Genomic DNA, 13,942 nt, shown 5'->3' with positions numbered 1-13,942 from the left:
CTTGCCATACAACACCACTTCCAGCCTAAGAGGGCGTTTTGTGATCCTTAAATTCAATTGCCTTTCCCCAGTGTCCTGGGATGGAGAACGACAGGTACCCTGCAGCCCTGTGCTCAGCAGCTGCAGGTGCGATTCTGCTGTCCTTTGTGGCAATGAAGGTGAACTTCTGCAGGATCAGGCCTTATCCGAGTAAAGCAGTGTACCGTATCATCTCAAACTGGCACCACTGACTGCTTCTGTGAGCTTGGCCCTGTGCAGTTTTCAATAAAATGTGAGTAATTATTTTATAAGGTGTATAAAGAGCTTATTCAAGGCACATGTTCATTAAGCTCTTTCAGTCATCATTAACATCAACCCCTAAAGGACAACAATGGTAATAATGCGATATGGGGCTGAAAACTGTGGCATTTAGTAAGAGAGCACAGTGGAGTGATTTAAAAGCACTAAGCCGCTCTTACAGCCTTCTGCTAGGGCCAGGAGAACGTGAATGCTCGGCATTAGTTAATGATTCTTATATTACACTTGGACTAATCTGGAAGCTTGGTGTTTAATTGGAATGAGTCTAGCCTTCCAGATAATTTTACGGTGATACACGAGAATGAGTAGTCATTCCAGATCAAAATTAAGAGGCAAGGTGCAAGACGCTCTCTGTTTCAAACAGCAGAATAAGCCACCATCACACAAGGGGCCTCTGGTGGCCCTTCAGCTGCAGAGGAGCTGGGGAGCAGCTCTGCATGTGCGGGCCTATGGGAAAGCTTGACCCAGCAGATTCAGCAAGGAGCTAGAAGGGTGACTACACGTGGAGACTGATGTGCTCCCATTTGTTCTTCACCACAGCAGAAGAACAGGTCATATTTAACAGGCTGTTCTAGATTTGCACTGCAGTAACTGGGACCAGATTCTGTCCTTTAGGCTCCTGCATCATGGTGGTCCCCAAATCATCATGGCTCAGTGCTGTCACAGCTGTCCCCTGTGAGATCTCAGAGACCAGTATGAGGTCCTGGACCTTTCCCTTCTTCCAGTTTGGAATTGCAGTCTCTCAGCTTGGTCTCCTCTGTCTTCCCAGCAAGGCATCAGGGCTGTAATATCTTCTAGACCAACCTGTTGTCACCCACATGATCCACTGCATTCAGAAAAAAACAGAGTAATTCTTCCCTGACCCAGAATTTGTGAACAGTAAGACCCTCTGCAGGCTTACCAATGAATTGTTTACTTTCATTGGAAAAGCAAAACACATGCAAACTTCATTTGCTTGCAGTCCTGCAACCGGAGCAGCCCAGCACAGTGCCCGCGGCCTGAGCCCCGCTGCCCTTCACCGCTGCTCTCCCCGCTGCCTGAGCAGCTGCACCAGGCAGGCCTGGCAGCCCCAGAGCCTGACTGCCCCCTCCTTCAGTGGGGCGCAGGAAAGGCGCCGTGATTCCTGTATTCACAGCCTGGGCTTCCTCACTTGCCAAGTACACCTGACAGACCCACCAGGCACCCAAGTCCCCACCTCGCCTGGCTGCTCGAAGGACAGTCGCTGTGCAAGCACGTTCAGTTAGCTCAGTAAGACCTACAGAAAACTGTGCCCCTGCAAAGGAGAAACGCTTTGTCTGTGTAAGGATTGATGTCCAAGCCGCTGGCATGCTCTGCACAATGAGAGCTAACTGGCCATCATCCACATCTGCACCACGGGTTTGACCGTTACCTGAAAAGCAGAGGCCAAGGGGCAGAGCTCACTCTGCAGGGACAGCTCTCTGGGGACTGCAAGTTTAACAAAAGTCGGGAAATGTTTTATAGAAAGATGAGGAAGGAATAGGGGAGGCAGAGGAGGACGATTAGAAGTGGTTGGTAACTGGCAGTTGAGCCAGAGGGGAATATGCAAACCACGGTATCAAGCCCGGCTTGGGTGCTGCTCCTGTGGTGCTGCCCGCCCTGCCCAGCTCCTCCAGCACCACCCAAGAGGCCTGCAGTCGCCGGGGAGCAGCGGCTCCGCGGCTCAGCGCTCCCGTGGCCTCGCCCACTGCCCCTCGCCCACTGCCGCCTTCTCTCCCATCAGGGTCAGCAGCGACGCTCCTCCGGGCGTCACAGGGAGGCGGCTGCTAATGAGCATGCAGCCCTGAAGTAAGGGGGTGGCTAACAACAAAGGTGGGAAGAAACATATGCTTTCCTCAGCTCTAGCACTGCCGAGAAACCTTTTCCACATGATTGATAGGTTTCATCCACAAAGGCCTGCTGGAGCCCAGATGGAAAAGCAGCGCTGCTTCCCCAGCTGCCTCATCTCCCTCCCCAGCCTCAACTCCCGCCCAGTAGAGGCTGTGCACAAAAGCCGCTAATCAAGTTAAAAAGCCAGCTTGCGGTGCCAGAGGAGGGGCTGGCAAGAATCATGTAAAGAAGATGAAATTCGGCAATGGGAAGGGACAAGTAATGAGGGTTAGAAGTTGAACCGATGGGTCTCTACCCGTTTGGCTGCTCCAAGGTTAGCTTCTCTTTTTTTTGTTTCCTCCGGTGTATCTTTAATATCCTCCTTCCTCCCTGATACAAATCATTGATTCCTGCTTGGGTACTCGGCTCCTGTAAGATTTTAGAGCAGAGCTGAAGGCTACAAGGTTACCGAACAACAAGCAGAACCTGCTTTATTGCCGAGCATTTAATATCCTCTTTCCAACAGTGGAGGCTTAGAGGAAAAGTATGGCATGAGCCTTCTCCCAGCATATCCGCTGTGCCTCTAGCATAAAGAAGGTGAGGAGAGGGGGCAGGTTCAGAGCCACCGAATAAGAAGACACCCTTCTCATATTAGTCCCTTTTTCAAATAAATCTGCACCTGAAAAGCCATTCACAGTCAAACAAGGCCACACCTGTTTCCACAGTTATGTCTGTCACTCGAGTCTTACCACTTGCTCATTTGTTGCCCATGTGCAGTATTGGATAGTAAGTGCAATGAGACAAAGAACTAGTCCCAGAGTTGTCCGCAAAATGCCAAAAAAAAGTGTTTATCAATATATGGTGTGAAACAAGGGGTTTTCTTCTTTTATTTTCAACAACTGATGCTGGTTTTCTACCTTTTGCTTATATCTTTTATTAAGTTCTTTGCTCAAAGATGGAATTTTTTCTTATAGAAATTATTCCTTGTCATCTGCAAAACGTTCTATTTAGCTTTCAGGAAGGTCTTCTGCTTGTGAACTTCAAAACAGAGGTCGTGTTGTCCAAATATTATTTTAATCATTTTGCTGCTAGATACATGCAGGTTTGTAATATGGAAAGCTGTGTGTATTGCATATTCACCACAGCTCGCCCGTAGCTTCACGCTGCATACCATCATTACTACAAAAAAATACACAAAATCTGTTGTGATCAGTGTTTTGGGACAGGGGTTTGTACGGGTCTGAGTGAAGAGCTGCCTTTGTTAGAGAGCATGTAGCCTGGGGAATAAACATGTAAAGACAACTGTGGAGTAGATTTTGTAATACCATGAATTTGCAGCGGCTCGTGGTGCCTATAGCTCATTTCATGGTGCGATGCCTCTCCGGATACTCCTGCCCTGCTGCTCGCTGGTGCCAGAGCAGCACAGATGGACCTTCCACCCTTTACACGCTGAAGTCCCCTGTGGGGCTCCTCTCCCCGCGCCCGGTGCCTCCCCGCAGCGCCGGGGGCAGCTGCAGCCCCAGCCCAGCCCGGGGCTCCCCATCCCACAGCAGCCCCGTGCCCGGGCTGGCACTGTCCCCATCGCTGCCTGCACCCGCCTCTGGGGCACCTCGCTTCTCAGGAGTCCACAGCCTTGTGCTCGTCATAATCAGTCCCCAAGTTATTTCCCCATGTGCAGGGATCGGATATGGCTCTGGTTCAACAAGGTATTTAACCATCTGCTGAACTAATCAGTTCCTTCAGCTGGAATTTGCAGACTGTGATGCAGGGGAAGCAGCCCGAGCATTCAGCGCATCCCACAACAACTAACGTCAAACCTTTCCCAAGCAGAGAACTTGCCGACTTCAAAATGAATTTTGTGTCACCTCCGGGGCGGCCGCTTGGTCCGTGGAGAAGCCCCGTGTAGCACAGCTCTCAGCGGCACTGCCACCTCTTCGGTTGAAGCTGCAGATTGTGCTCTCAGCTCTGGAAAGCTGCAGTGCGTAGTTTCAGCTAAGGTGGCTGTCACCGCACCTGAGCCACAACCCCCCGGAGCACTGCTTCTCTGCGGGCTCCTCTGCACCCAACTTCTGCTCAGCTGGGATTTTTTTCTACAGCTGAAAAAACAGGCTTATTTTGAATAGCAACTCAATCGATATTCAAAACAAAGATATGTATGTAGTTTGTTGTAGCTAAACGCTAAAGATTTTTGTTATTAAAAATATTTCCAGCTTACCATTTTCCAGTCTCAAGGTGTTCATTTATGGATGGGCCATTATGTGCTATATTTAGCAGTAAAAGTGAATTTGAAAAAAATTACATTTTAAAGTAAAATGTGGTGAAATTTATTTACCTAGAGAAACATTTATGTAGCTATAGATCGGCAGGCAAGGGAGATCATAACATCTCAGGGCGCACTTGTGTGTGTGAAAAGGTATGCATGAGTAAAAAAAGACAGCACTGAATAACATATATATATGTATACATAGAAATCCAAGGAACAAAGACATTCAGGCTGAAACCAATGCATATATTTTTGCTTATATTTACATTGTATTTGGAAAAGCTCATTAAAAAAGAAGACACCTAGAGAGACACAGGCGCATGCATATATGCGGGCCTGCACGCAGGGCTGATGGCAAAATGTCACAAACTGACTTTGCCCCTAAAGAAAAATCTTCACATATTTAACGCTGAGTGGTTTTCATTGCCCGCTGTTGAAGGCATCTTTTTCTGGTCATAAAACTATTTTAGCCATCTCAGTCACTAACAAGTGTCTATAAAATGGGGACAGTGTTTCTCCTGCTAACACTCTGAAACCTATAGAGGCAGCTGCCACCGAGAGAGATGTTCTGTAAGAGCTGGATTCAGACGCTAGATATTTTCTTAGAACCTAAGCTCCTCTAAAATCAGATAATACTGTATGTCTTAACGTTAGGACTCAGACCCTGAGGCTGAATGCACTAGAAACCCATGGAAGAATTGGCGAGAACTGTTACCGATGCTCTTTGGTGAACAAATTACCAAGCTGTGCCCCAGACGAGCAACCTTGATTCATCTCTGCGTGCGGTGGGGGAGCAGTAGTTAAAACAGCAGCAGCACTTCATGGGTTAAACCAGTGAGTCCTGAAGACTGTGCCATGCAAATAATGATGTATCTGAATAGCTCCAGTGAGCTGAGTTAAACTATTGACACGGGTGGTTGCAAGAACAAGGTCTGCGGCTAATGCCCAGGAGAACTAGGTAAAACCATGCCCGCCCATGGCTCCCTGATAATAACTGCTCAGGGCTTCTATTTCAGATAGGAGCAGAAGCCTTTAAAGCCTTACATAATTCTGCAAACAGAATTAGCTGTTTTCCAAGTTTTCCACATACTGCAAGGAAATGACACTGGCTCAGGGGCAGGACGTTTGTACTCACCTCGGCCCTGCGGGACTCAGGGAGGGAGCAGGTCAGGCACCCTGCGTGCCCCAGCGATCCTCGCCCTGCGGCAGGCGGCACTACAGGCTTGGCACCGCACACTCAGAGTTTTAATCGGTTTGGCACTTTTTTACTGTGGTCTATTTTTGGGTGCCTCCATTTTTCAGGCCCACCATTAAAGAAAGCAGATTTTTCAGAGGATGAGCAATTAGCTTTTGTTGTCAGTGAATAAATAAATAACGCTTTCTAAACTGTTGCTGGTTTCCCACCAAAGCCCTCATTTATTTCTGAGGACGTGAGTCCTTTGAGTGTGGACTTCCTTGCGGTTCTCCCAGCAAACGCACAAGCAATACGCCACGCTGCAGCCTGTGTGAGCGGAGCTGAGCTCTGGGCACGCCGCTGAGCTGCTGAGGGTGCCACATCAGATGCCTGCACGTACGGGTATGTAGCCGCTTCCTCACTTGTGAGGCCCCTAAATACGATAAGCACCGGCTGGAAATGGAATGCCTATCTCAGACCTTCACTTTCTGGTAGTTACACGGGGGAAAAAAATCACCTTGTGTAGTCCATTTTTGCAAAGTAAACTAATGTAACAACAACAAAATCAGTTTCCTTTGGGTTATAAATATTCCTGGGCAAAAAGCACAAGGAACTCCATGCCATGCATGATGTCCCAATCAACTGTTCAATTACAGATAATAAATAATAACATATAATAATAAATAAAAACATATAAACCCACGTTGACTGCAGAAATATTCATATTTTGCCATACTTAAATGGAGCTTAGTCCAACTTGCCATGGCAGATGAACGATCCTTAGGGAGCTTTAGGGACTGTTGGGTACTAGAAGGTCAGGTTTCTTTTAGATCTGGACATCCTAATTTAATTCCAGCTAAAGCCTGATGTATGAATAATTCATTAGTATTTCTCAGTTTGGAACTAAACTTCTCAGAGAATTTAGTAAGTGTGAATGTTGCTGCAGTAAACATATGCCGATTATTTTTTTAGAAGCTAGAAAATGAGGTTACTCCCAAAAAAGTGGGTAAAATAATTAAAATGTAAATTGAAATAAATTATTCACACTACTAAATTTAAATAAATTACTCGAACACCTAAACTCAATTAAGGCATGTTGTTAGTTAGAATACTCAGTATTGTATAGCAGATGTACAAAGCCAAGAACTGGCACCAAAAGTGTTCAATGTGCATGAATGTTTTATAGGTAACAGAGTGTATACCCTAAGGGCCTTGAATATTACATTAAATTATACATTTCTAATAAAGAAAATATAAATGAATATGGAACAAATGTCGACTTTCAGCTTAAAACACCGAATACTTCTTTCAAGAGCGAGCTTTACCATTGCATAACAGTTGCAATATTATCTTGTTTAATGGCTTAAACACTGTTGTCAGCTAAATAGCTGTGTGTGTATGTACGAGAAGGCATAAGTGCCATTGGCAACTGTTGTGTAGTGTTATGGAAACCATTCTAAAATAAGACCACATTTACTGTCACTTCCAGCTCTTTTAAAATTTTAATAGAAATAACATATTCAGCAGAGGAGACATTAATTTGCTGCAACTCTTTACTTTCTTTTTTTTTTTAATGGCTCACTTGCAATCACAAAAGCAAGCTACTGTCAAAACCCTGATATGGGGAGGGAATATTCCCAGCTCTACAATAGGTGCCTAGTGTCAGGAGCAGGACTGAGGGGGAGGAATCTGGCAAGCATTCAATATATTTTCTTTGCCATGGTTTTATAAAATACAGTATCTCATGTTGAAAGTTCGTGTATATATAGTATTTAAGCCTACAGCCTAAGCTCCAAAATAGAAAGAACCCTTTGTTTCTTTTTTTGGATGAAGAGGGGGAAGAGCAGCTACAAAGGAGTTTTGTTAAGGTATTTGACATGCCGTGCCATCAGTCACGTCGGGACGCACGGCCTGGCTTCTGCCGTCACGTGGGACGGGAGTCGCAGGCGCGCAGAGCGAGCAGGCAGAGCCCCGCCGTCGGTACCCAGCCCGCGCCAGCGGCCGCAGCGGCCTGCGCTCGCAGGAGGTGGCCCAGAGCTGGGCCACGCTGTGACTCCTGGGCAGTTTTACAGACCGCCGGAGCCACGGCACGCTGTCGTGAAGCGTGCGTTCGCTAAACCCAGCGTGGGCTGGAAGGAGCCAGTGATGTGACCGCAGAAATGCCACTTCAGGCCAGACGGCGTGACTGGGACAGCCTGCAGGAAGTTACCGAGCCGTCCCTTTGCAAGAGCACTTTGCCTTGGCTGGCTGTTTTGCTTGTTTACGTTGCTGTTCAGCTGCTGAAGATACACACGTAAATCCAAGTACTTTCAGAGACAGAGGAGATACACTGGGAAAGAACTTCTGAAAGATTTTTTTCTCTAATCAGGTTCGAAGTTAAGATGTAAGCCAGTTTTGGTCCTCTGCAAAGCAACATAACGGATATTGAACTCAGCCCTAATGGGATCTGTTAACTACCTAGCGAAGCCATTGCACATTAACCATTTTCAATTACAGCGGCTATGAGTAAAGATCCAAACACAAGTGCAAGTGAGGAAAACAGCGTGCAGACATTTTAGTCCAGGGAACCAAACTAAATAGGGGCATTGTTTTGAGAGCATAACATCCGGCTTTAAGGAGAGGGAGCAGTGGGGAACATCAGCTTGTTCTCTCCCTCGAACTGAAACAGCGCGCAGCCTGAACCTGCTCCACATAGACACAAATACCTAACGCAGCTTACTCTCCCAGCCAGCAGCCGAGGGAGCGGGAGTGCTGCAAAGAAACTTGCAAAATGCAGCCTATTAAGAAGCCGAGTTCTGATCCTTTACCTCCAACATTAGCACAGGCTTGAAGCCAGCCCAGCGCCGAATTCACTGGGGAGAGCTTCCCCTTGATGCCAGGCAACTTTGGGGCAGAGCCCACGGGGTCTCAATGATTCCTTCATAAGTCCTACAGACCCCGTCAGACGGGTGATAAGAGGGTTAATGCTCTTCGCCTTGGCAGAGGACACCTCACAGCTGCCTGTCCTCATTTCAGGGACTGCCAGGGAACCTTGCCATGGGGGAAGGAGGAGGGAGGGGGAGTCTGTGCCTGGGCCCAGCTGGAGTGAGTTGCCATATCCCACAGGGAGCTATAAAACTCCTCTGGTGAGGCTGGCATTTCTCCTGGTTTAACTCAGCAGCCAGGTCTTTCCTGTAGGAAGGAGGAGGAACCTTCACCAGTGTCGTGGTTTAACCCCAGCTGGCAGCTAAGCCCCCCCAGCCACTCGCTCACTGCCCCCGGTGGGATGGGGGAGAGAATCGGAAGGGGAAAAGTGAGAAAACTCGTGGGGTGAGATAAAGACAGTTTCACAGGTAAAGCAAAAGCCACGCACGCAAGCAAAGCAAAGCAAGGAATTCCTTCCCTCCTTCCCATGGGCAGGCAGGTGTTCAGCCATCTCCAGGAAAGCAGGGCTCCATCACGCATAACGGTGACTTGGGAAGACAAACGCCATCGCTCTGAACGTCCCCCCCTTCCTTCTTCTTCCCCAGCGTTATACGCTGAGCATGAGGCCATGTGGGGTGGGATATCCCTTTGGGCAGTTGGGGTCAGCTGTCCCAGCCATGTCCCCTCCCAGCTTCTTGTGCCCCCCCAGCCCACTCGCTGGTGGGGTGGGGTGAGAGGCAGCAAAGGCCTTGACTCTGTGTCAGTGCTGCTCAGCAGGAACGAAAACATCCCGGGGTTATCAACACTGTCTCCAGCACAAATCCAAACCATGGCCCCATCCCAGCTACTGTGAAGAAAATTAACTCCATCCCAGCGAAAATCAGCACAACCAGAAAGGAAGACTTCGGTGTCAGAAGTGAATGAATCAGTTTTATGTGTGATTTTTGCTTATCTTTGATGTGCTCTTGAAGAAAGGGAAAATACCTACACTGAGGACCAGTCTTGGCTTCATTATTGACCTACGAGTGCTAATAATTCAACTAATGTTGCTATATGCAAGCAAAATGAAGTTTGAACCAGTACAGTGGTGCCTTAAGAAAGCCAAAAACCATTATGAGCAAAATCAACTAGAAGAAGGAAATAAGGCAGAAAATATGACAGTTTTGTAAGAACTGCTTAAGAACACCGTATTTTAACAGGAGAAAGAAAGTTGTATCTGTGTAAAAACACAACAGAATGAGCTCAGCATAATAAATCACAAACCTCTGCAGCAGGAAGGAAGTGAATGCAGCCATAAAAGTAAGTTTTCCCAATAAGGAGGAAAAAGATGAATTTGATAGTAAAAGAGGATAGATAATTGACAGGAAAAACAAAAATGTGCAGTTGAGAACATTAATAAGGGAACAGTTTTAGCAAAACATTTCTGGAGTGGAAAAAACCCCCCCTTGAAACAGACCAATAGGTCTCTTCCCAAACAGAAACAATAGGTACTTCTTTTTTATTTAGTAAGAATGCAAGAGAATTCAATAAAGATGTCTGTTCTGTACTGGGGAGAAAGGATGATGTATTTGTTATATGATGATGGTAATATACTTTCTATTCCTACTGTAACTAAAGAGGATATTAATCAACAGCTACTGTAGTTAGACATACTTAAATCACAAGTTCTGGGTAATTTGCATTGAGGAATTTTAAAGCAGCTGGCTGAGGAGCTTTTTTGGCAGCTAATGTTGATTTTTCAGTAACCCGTGGACAGGGGAGGATTCCAGAAAACTTAAAGAATGCTAGTTCCTTGTTAGTTCATTAAAAAGTATGGGCAACATGGCTGAGATGGCAGAGGTTGTCAGGCTGACATCAGTAGGGGAAAACAAAGGAAAAGCTCATGTTTAATTCAATTAACAGAGACTGAAAGGTGCACGCTACTGTTAATGCTGATCAACAAAGTATGGAAAATACATCTTCTCGAGGTAACTTTAATCTTCTTGGAGAATTTATTAACCTTGATATAGGAAGAGCATTTAATAAATAGGCTTCAGTAAAACATGGCTATACAGATGACAAAATAAAACTATGAACTTAGAAAGTTTAAAACAAAATAAATCAATAGGTGTACTAAAAGGTCAAACAGAATAGAAAGATACACACTAACTTGGCTATAGAGTAAGAAACTGGAAAGGTAAAAGCCACCAGAAAGCAGGAACCTCTGCTGAACAAGGAAATCTATAGAACCCGAATTGCTTCACCTTTAAGCAACCCAAATTGTGTATATTCCAGACATATATTTCAAGTGGCTAACAGTGAAGCTTCCTAAGCAGAGCAACAATTTAATGAAGGTTGTGATAGTTTTCATCACTAGGAATCTTTATATTAAAGGTGGGTATTTTTTCCATCTGAGGCTATAGTTCCACTATCACTACTGGGAGTTAATAAAGCAGACAAAATGTTTCAAGCCCAGCAGGAAACGCAGTTTGCCCCTGTGGCTCTGGATGCTCTGTTGGGCTACAACATGTATATTACACTTGGAGATCCTCACCTCTCCTAGCTTTCTTTTCTTCTAATTGCTTTTTTTCCAGCATGTGGCATTGACTCTTGCAATAGTATCCTAAAAAGTTTATTTATAATGTACTAAAAGATGCAGTCTTTGCAGCTGAACCAAATTTACGGTAGCAGCATTTTGGGTGATGAAACCGCAGTGCTCCAAGCCTTGTGAGTGATGCTTTACTTGGCTTGGGGTTTTTTATTTGAACTTAAATAGAACGATCTTACTTGTTTTACATCAAAGAACAGTGGAAGCAGAAGTGACTAATTTGATTGCTCACGCAGAAGCTACTCACACCAGCTCCTAGAAATTAATATTCTTCAATGTTAGGAGATACAAATTTCAGCCAGCCATACAAAATCAAACCTCTTTCCCAGGTGAAATTGTGTGACTCTTAAGCAGTAAACAGATGCTGAGCATATGAGCTTTTGGGACAAATCAGCTGACCTTTAATGATTCTTTAAGCCCTTCCCTCATTTTCCATCAATAGCATATTTATTGATCACAGAGCTGCCTGGTGCTGAATTCCTCCGGAGAAATTCAGTATCAGAAAGGCTAAGAAAAAATCTTTAAAGTGCATAGCTTAATTCTCTGGTCTGTTGTCATCAAAATTGAACCCCTGAAACTGCACTTTACTAACTAAAAAGGAGTCTCTTCCCTTGACTCTAACAACTTAGTATTGCAGCTTTGGCTTCCAAAGTAAAATCTGCCCTTCTTTTTAAAGCTACTTGTAGGCAGGGTGACTCAGCGTGACTCGCCAAACTCCCATCGCTGTTTGGGAGCTAGGATGCATCAGTTCTTCGGGAAATTTCACTCAACATTAACCTATGAATTATGTCATCTGAGAAGACTTCAGTGAAAATGTCACCGCTGTGATGCCTTACATCTGTATAAAATTCCAGTGAAGACAGCTGCCAAATGAAGGAAATAAGGAATAAGAACAAGGAATGAGGAATATCTTCAATTTTTCCCTCCAACTACTTGGTCCATCTGCATGCACATTAGGTGTACTATTATACCATTATTGCAGAAGAGTTGGTTGGTACTCACAAAATCGTTTGAGTGCCCTCCGGCAGTAATCACTGTCTTAGGAACAAGCTGAGAAGCAGTCGCAAATTAAATCGAAAGCCTGCTGACCCTGGCCTATCATGCCAAGGCTCTACATATCCTTTTGCTGTATAAACACTACGAGAGGCAATCACCCAACACACTCACATTGCGATGCAGGATGGTGAAAAACTGGAGAGTTGATTCCCAAGCAGCTCCATCGCTCGATGGTCTTAAGGGTCTTTTCCAACCTAAATGAATGATTCTATTCTATGATTGTTTGAACATTCACATTCCCTCTAGATTTTAAGTGTTCAAATGAGTAAGAAAAACCCGTATATGCAGTATACATCGCATATATAGTTATTGCTCAACACACATACACAGTGCATACGGTACATTATGTCGTACACCATGTTCAGTATATATACATTGAAGTTTGCCTCTTCCACTAATGCTTAAACTCCGTTGCCTGATGATGTATTGCAATAGTACATCACTGGAGTGATGACGATCTGATGGTATATTACCATCATTTATTACTGGAATATCATCACTGGCATATTATTGCAATGTATCACCACAGCAGCAGCCAGCAGGAACATAGCTGCAAGAGAGTCATGTTATATGTTTTATTAATTCCTAAGTGATAGTTGTAGAATTAGTCTGACACGGAATCAGCATATACCCTGCTTTCTTCTCATTCACATACTTGCAACATGAACTGGTATATTTTGTTTGCTATTTTCAGCATAGCCTGTTATTTTCCAGGTGTGAATCATTTCCTCGCTGAAATTTTAGATTGGAACTCTCATTTTGAAAGTTTTGTTAGCAATTATGAAATAACAAGAACCAAAAGAAAATGGAAATCTGATCTTGACTGTCTTGTTTTATCACCATCTCTATCAGATATTTTAGGATTATTTTTGTGGCCCTGACTAGGAAATTGTTTCATATTACCCAGGGTATTATACAAAGACTTGTAAAATGGACAAGCCGTTAAGGTATGATACCCATTTACAGTGATTTTTTTTTTTTTTTTTTTTGCATCTGCATGTACATGTTAAAATTCAGTATCTCAGTTGCTGCCAAAAATAAAGTATAAAACCCACTACATTCCTGCCACTCAAACTGGCAAAATGATATCAGATATCTAAGCATCTTCATGAAAACTGAGTGTGCTTTCTCCCATCAATGTTAATTCCGCGTATCTCACTGTGCTTCGCACAAAGCAAGAGCGTACTCATGTTACAGTCTCTCTTCCACAATCATTGCCTGAAGAAACTCTGAAAACTCTCCTGCAAGTGGCCCCTGGAATTATTTCATTGCACCCCCAGAAAATAATGTTTGCTGCGAGCTTTATATGGAGCGACTTCTGCAAAGTGAGCTCTGTATCAGCCTGTCTGATTCAGTCAGGAGGACTCTGTTCTAGTTAGTGATAAAGCTCCTATCTGCATCCCACTAGGATGAGATGGGGATATTGGATAACTACAGTTAGTTCTAGCTACCCACTGGAGGGTTGCATTAATCATCTCTCTGCTACTTCTGGCCATTATCTATCAGTACATGAATATCTTCATCTTTTTTAGTATCATGTATTTTTAGGCTAAAAAAGTCTGATAGACTACTTCAAATTTCCATCTTTCATCTCTGATATATTGTAGTAGAACTATTAGGAATGAAACTGAGAGCTATGCGTGCTGTATATTTTTTAAAAATACTGAGCTAGTTTCGAGTTGCTGCGCTAGCCAAGGCAGTCAGCTTGCTTGACCGTGATTGTACAAGACACAGACAGGCAGAACAGGCAACCTTGGAGGGAAGCTATGTGGCTGATAAGATGTAATACCAAACTAGAGGTAAGTCATAACAGCACAGCACCTTCTCTGGAATT

Source organism: Mycteria americana, chromosome 12 (genome assembly GCF_035582795.1).
Source record: "Mycteria americana isolate JAX WOST 10 ecotype Jacksonville Zoo and Gardens chromosome 12, USCA_MyAme_1.0, whole genome shotgun sequence".
In the NCBI taxonomy this organism is placed as follows: domain Eukaryota; kingdom Metazoa; phylum Chordata; class Aves; order Ciconiiformes; family Ciconiidae; genus Mycteria; species Mycteria americana.
The sequence above is the reverse complement of the archived record's forward strand: the minus strand, read 5'-3'. Positions refer to the sequence as shown.